Raw genomic sequence first — 6,750 nt, 5'->3', positions numbered from 1 at the left:
CAACAGTATTCCACTTGCTACGGTCCTGACACACATCTTTTGCGTCATCAACACGCGTCAGACCTCGTCGGTTAAAGGTAGGTGTCCATAGCACCGCAGCGCACGCAAAGGACGGATCGTATTATACGGATTTAAGTATTCTTTGTATAGAAGTTCATACAACTGCGTTCACTGATCCGCATCGCACGGACCGCACGCTCTGTGCTGTCGGTAATGCTGACGCAGTTGCTCGGAGGGGCCACTTTCCGATTCATGCCGATGACGTCATACGGATTGCGTATCGGTGGACACACACCGCGCGTGCGCCGCCGCGTTGCGATCTCTTCTTAAATATGTCATGTATCCAGATATCATGTTTCCTTTTTTTCTCGTCTTTCTTCTTCTGCCAACAAACAAGGCACCACGACAAATTGTTCTTCATCACTTTCCAAATCAATTCTCTCACACACACAACTTACACTCGTCTACTCGCTACAAAAAGTGGAATCCGATAGTTAGTAGTTGCGTCGGTAATCCGATTGCTGCGGATATAGTGGACGCACTGCTACAAACGGTGCCGTTAAATGCGATCCGTCCGATGCGTGCGCTGCGGATCTGTGAACGCCTACCTTAAGGGTATTCTTGACCTGGCCCTTCTTTAAGATGGCCTCAATTTGGTCATGGTAAGTTCGCCTTGGTCAGCCCATACCAACTTGCCCGCTCACACTCGCCTTATAAATCTGTTTCGTCAATGTTCTTTCATTCATTGTCTCTACATGTCCGAACCACCCAAGCATTCCCTTTAACATCTTTGTCACTACATGTTTGAGTAAAATTGATTTAATAACATTTTCTGGAATCAGCGAAACAAGATCTATAACCCCCTCTAATCGGTATTTTATGTCTTATTTAATTTCAGTTTTATTGATAGCAAAATCAGCGTAATTGCCATTTTTATTCATAGATGCCAATATCTCGAAAGTTACCAAAATGCAAATTTATACGTTAGTTATGACAAGGATAGGTTTCTTATTTCAAGATTATTTTTTATCTTTATAAATTTGGGACGCCATTTTTCACATAGGTCACGTAATATTAAGACAGCTATTAAACTTTGTTCTTTTTTAAAAAATTCATGCTTCGGATGTAATGGAATGTGTGTTAACTTAATCAATAATTTTCTTCTCTGTTAATAATTATAATCAATAAATGTGTTTCCAGAATTTCAAATAAAAAAATGCGGCAAGGCATACAACGGGATTTGTATAAAGAGTGTCGCATGTCCATGGAGTAGCATTATAGAGGATGACAAAGATGTCTGTTTACGACCCCACGAGCAACTTTGTTGCCAGGTCAACGAGGTGAAGGCGCCTACAGATTTGTTCAAAGCGTATGGTTTTTAAAGGCCTTGTGATAATTGGTAAACAACACTATGTACTACTTAAAATTAAAATAGTGCAATATAGCATAGTATAAGACAAATGTCGTAACTGCATACAAATGTAGCAGCGCGGCTTGTATGTGAGCACACATTCGCGGGTCATCGCACACGCCAGTAATTATAGAATTGAAGAGGTCGCTCAGTGTTTAAAAAATTACATCAAATGGTAGACGTGTTTGTGGAGTTTGGACGAGAGTGTCACAAATTCAGAACTGCTCAGCATTTAATTTCTATTTCATAATCATACTCCACATTCAATTCAAGATACCTACTGCATGTAACGCAAGTTATTTGATTATAGCACGTTGGCATATACTGCTTGTTTTTTCAAATTGTGTTTACAACCTGCAGGTACAACCTATGACCTACGTTATGTACCTAACAATGCAGTGACAGTATATTTGGGTTTGCATCTCCAAATAACGCACCCATCATGGATGAATGGCACAGTATTAGTTAGTAGTCAATCTACAATATTAGTTGATAGAGTTACAAGAATTGGAAAGGATGTGGGTTATATTTTTCTGTATCTAATGCCAATGGCGATAAACGTTTTTGACGTAACTCCACTTATGCCAATATTCCATGAGGGGTGCGTAAGATGAAAGAGTTCTGAATTTGATTTCACCAAGGGGCCTATATTACCCAAAAAACAGTGTAACTTACTTAACAAAAAAACACAGGTTGTATAGACGTCGACATGTTAGAAAACAAGTATACCTAATTACACTGTGTCCGACCAAATATTAGGCATACAAAAACATATTGAAAGGATAATATATTATTATACATGTACTCAAATTCACTTCAACAGACTAAATTAAGTGAAACATGTTTTGTTAATAATATTACATGGGCACATAACTTTAATAACGTCGCCTTACTTAAAACGTTCTATTCTTATTAAAAAGTAATGTGCGAAAACCTTCTATTTGCTACATGACACGTGAGGTTTTTTAAATTTATCGATAAATGTCTGTATTATCACAATGGATATGTAAAGATTTAACAGGTTGACTGAAGTTTTAAGGTATATTTCAAATTTATTCACATGCACTTAAATTCCTTTATTTTTTTCCATCCTCTAAGACTTCAATGTACTTTAAACTAGATGTATTTTTTTTAATAATATCACATGGGCGTTTAATAATAACACACGGATTTAACAGGTCAGTCAGTAATTTAAGCGCAGCGATGAATGATTTCGGTTAAGTTTTAGTATTAATGATAATAAATGTAGAATGTAACTACTTGGATATCAAAATAATTAATTGTATTTTAATAACGTTAAAACAAACATACAAATGTCTAAGAGTGGCGTATGTCGACGACTTTTAGCAGCGATGCAAACGCGAGGCAATCGCTAGTCATCTAACTATACACACGCGCGCGATTTCAAGCACCGATGCAAACGCGATGTAAGCGCGCGATTGCAAGGACACAAACGCGTGATTGCATGGCTGCTAAAAGTCGCCGCGTGGAAATGAAATTAGGAAATTGTCATTTAAAAATTCGGACACCTGTATTATAGTAGTATTATTATAGTACATTTTAATAGTCAAGTATTGTTTTTTTAAGATAAAACACGTGCGCATTTTGACCTCCATTTGACCTGATGGAAAGTAATGATGAGGTCAACGATGGAACATGTACACCTACATGATGCTTACTAACTCTCAATTTAAAAAGGCCCAAGTTGTTGCGTTCAGGGAATAGTTAGTACGCATGCAAGGAATTGCGTTACTACAAAAATGCTTTCATGCATGTAGGTAGTTTTACAAGCTTTCAAACAAAGTCGGGCATAACGTTTTGGCTTTAGAGTTCGCGTGAACAAGTTAATAGAAAATAAAACTTTGTGAACCGAACGACGAAGGAACGTTATGAAGAGGTATAAGTTTCGAACCCGCGTTGGGTCAGCGTGGTGTGCTATTGTAAGGGATTCCAGACGAAGAATACAATGAGCTAATACGGTAATCTATACGACTAAGTAGGTATGTTATAAACTTTTAATTTATTCCACAACTCCACGGTAGACATTTATTCCAACTTGATGAATGAAGTTTAGTTAAGCGTGTGCGATTCTTTTTCTAAGCTAAGGGTCGAAGAATCACAAGTTCTAGATACCTTTGGCTAAGGATATAATCATACACCTACACTTTTTTTATGTAGTAGCAGTAGAGCTCCTGGTGAAAGAGTTCGTCCAGGGTACTACTGCCACCTTACCTATTTCTGCCGCCAAGCAGTAATGGTCAACATTATTGTGTTCCGGTTTCGAAGGGTAAGGGTGCTGGTGAAATTACAGGCCTATGAGACTTGTCAACTTATGTCTCAGGGTGACGGGCGCAGTGGTAGTACCCCTCAGATCTTTGCAATTTAAAACTCTGAGTGGCACTGTAACTGTTATAGACAGACTTGTAGCTTACCATCAGGCACAACGACTTGTTCGTCCCGTTACTTGATGTTATAAAAAAAAAAGTGTTTTCGTAGTGGTTATTGTTTTCTGGGAATGAGTTCTCATCTTTTCTGTGATTGTAAAACACAGTAAAAAGAATTTTAACTACTACGGCTACAGAGTCGTTTAAATCCAATATAAAGATCTGCAACAAGTACTTATAGGAATTCGTAAGATCTGCTAGCTCGATCGGTTGGCAGAGCGGTAGCCACGTTGAGGCAACAGATGCTGAGTCGGATCGAAGAATTATTTTGTTTGTTCGAACTTTGTGTCAATAATAATAATAATAATAACAAGATAATGAAGTATTTTCACAAAAAATAGTATTTTACGCAATCATTACATAATGAGAGTTTTTAAAGTCGAGTATAATGACTAAGTACGAGATTTTAGGACCTAGTTATATAATGATTGCACACCATTTGCACACAATCCTTTTTCCTTGATTAAATAAAATAACGAAACATAACGAATATTTAATGTATATTTTGTTAACAATCCATGACAACAAACGCTTTTTTTAAAAAATTTAAATAAAATAACCCATTTATTAGGGTAGGCAAAGTTTCCACCATACAGCTTCTTCATATATTTAGGCGAAAGCCAAATAAACGCTACATAATAAAAAACCAAAGAGATAGAATTAAAGTGGCCAAGTATCGCATATATTTTAACCAATATTTTTTTATAAATGTAGAAAACTAAATTTTCTATATTGTCTCGGGTCTGGTCTTTTTGGTACCGTCATTGTTTCCAATTTCTACACAATAGCTTTAGTTACTTATATACTTTAGGATCAGAGCAAAGTATGTGATGTTTTCTAATATTTGTTTATATTTAAGTGTTAGGTTGCGTCCATGACGATATCCAGCTGGTAGGTGAAGATTGCATTGGTAATTCTGTGACGGATATTGCAATTTCCATGGGCCGACAGCGCTCTTTCTGTTTTGTTTCATATTGTACGCTGCATGTCGCCACCCGTTCCACAACACGTTCCACGATTTAGATTATAACGGTTATGAAGCAGTTTTCTTTCTAGTCTTACAAGAGTAACATTTTTTTTTCAAATAATGCTTCAAGGGGTGATTCTTGTACATCTTTATCTATCTTTAGTAGCAGTACAGTTCCTTGGAAAGAGTTCGTCCAGGGACGTACTGTCCACTTTACCTATTTATCCCGCCCAGCTGTAATGTTACAGCGTTCCGGTTTTGAAGGGTAAGAGTGCTGGTTAAATGACAGGCACATGGGACTTGTTAATTTATGTCTCAGGATGATGGACGCAGTGACAGTGCCCCTCTTCGATTCTTCTTCTTTCGATCTTTGCGATTTAAAACACTGCAACTGCCATGGAAAGTGTGTCGCTTACCATCAGACGCGCGACTTGTTCGTCCCGTCATGTAAAAAAATCTTAAAAGCTGTAAAAGTTATTACACCATCTAAACATGGAATTAAATAATGTCACCTTAGGTAAATAATATTATGTAAACCACGTAACGATGAATTAAAATATTGAATTTTCGTTTATAGCACAGAAGCTTGTGTCCATTTCCTTTTAAAATCAGATTTTTTAATTTTAGCTTTATTGTTTATTGTCAATGGACACATACTTGCTATAGTTGAATGATTGAATATATCAGATGAGGTCATTATACAAAACTAAAAATAAAAACCTTAATTGCACAAATTTTTATTAAAATATAGTAAAATTTACCTCTACCACGTTTACTTTTACATACAACACTATCAAGTGCAAAATCTTTATGAGCAAGCTCTGTTTATAAAATTCAATTTATTTGAAAGACTATAACACTATCTAGGACACATAATTCGAGTCACCTTGCATTTTTATTCTTAAATGGCTAGAATACAAAAATATTGTTATCATCGAAGAAAAATTTTTCCTCAGTTTTACAAATTCAAATTTTCAACAAAAGCTTATGGAAATATTTTTTAATCAAACAAAAATAGTTCAAGATTAGGGCACTGAATACTAAAAATGCAAGGTGGCTCGAACAATGTTTTCGGGAGTGTAGACCGAAGGATTGTTCAATCGTAAAATCTTATTTCCTTAGTGCGATTCTTAGCTACCCCTTTTTAACCAATTTAAAAAAGGAGGGGTTCTCAATTCGACTGTATGTTTTTTTCGCATTGGCATTTGTGAACCGAATTAGATGATTCTTTTTTTGTTGGAAAGAGGATACCTCAGTAGTCTCATTTAAATAAAGAAAATATTCCACCTGTAAGGGTAGCATACTAGGGGATAAATCCGATTTCACGCGCTTTCTGGTAAACGATTTCAATAAAACTTGGCAAATAGATGTAATTCCACGAACTTTGAGGTCGGTTTTTTTAGTACTCAGTACATAGTATGTCATCAATGCTGTAATTTGCTTCGACTGTCCTGACTTAAATTTTCCTTATTACATACCATACTAAAATTTATCTACTAAAATTCCAACATTGCACAGACGCAGGCTCGAGTCTAGTCAAATCGAAATTTTTGTATTAATAATTATAACAAACTAGTGAAGCAATTTCACTAAAAATAAAATTAATATCATCATGATACTAAAAAAAATCAATATTTATTCGAAAAGAGTAATACTTAAATAAATGGTTGTAAAAAAAATACTTTACAGCGTCGTTTCAATAAATTCCAGGAAACATAATGAATATATTTAGAGACTTCTGAGCGAATAATTTTGTACAGATCAGCAGTACCTTATAAAAATATATTGACGTTCGTTGCGCTGTACAGTCAACTTCAAAGTCTCGATGAAAGTTCCAAGCCGTGTTTTACGCCATTTGTGTCCCTTCTTCGTCCTTCGGGCGCTATTTCAAATTCCTCCTTTGACCAATCTCCACTAGACGAGGGCAT

Source organism: Hyposmocoma kahamanoa, unplaced genomic scaffold (genome assembly GCF_003589595.1).
Source record: "Hyposmocoma kahamanoa isolate Upper Pololo Valley unplaced genomic scaffold, ASM358959v1 102, whole genome shotgun sequence".
Lineage (NCBI taxonomy): Eukaryota > Metazoa > Arthropoda > Insecta > Lepidoptera > Cosmopterigidae > Hyposmocoma > Hyposmocoma kahamanoa.
Note: the sequence above shows the minus strand (reverse complement) of the source record.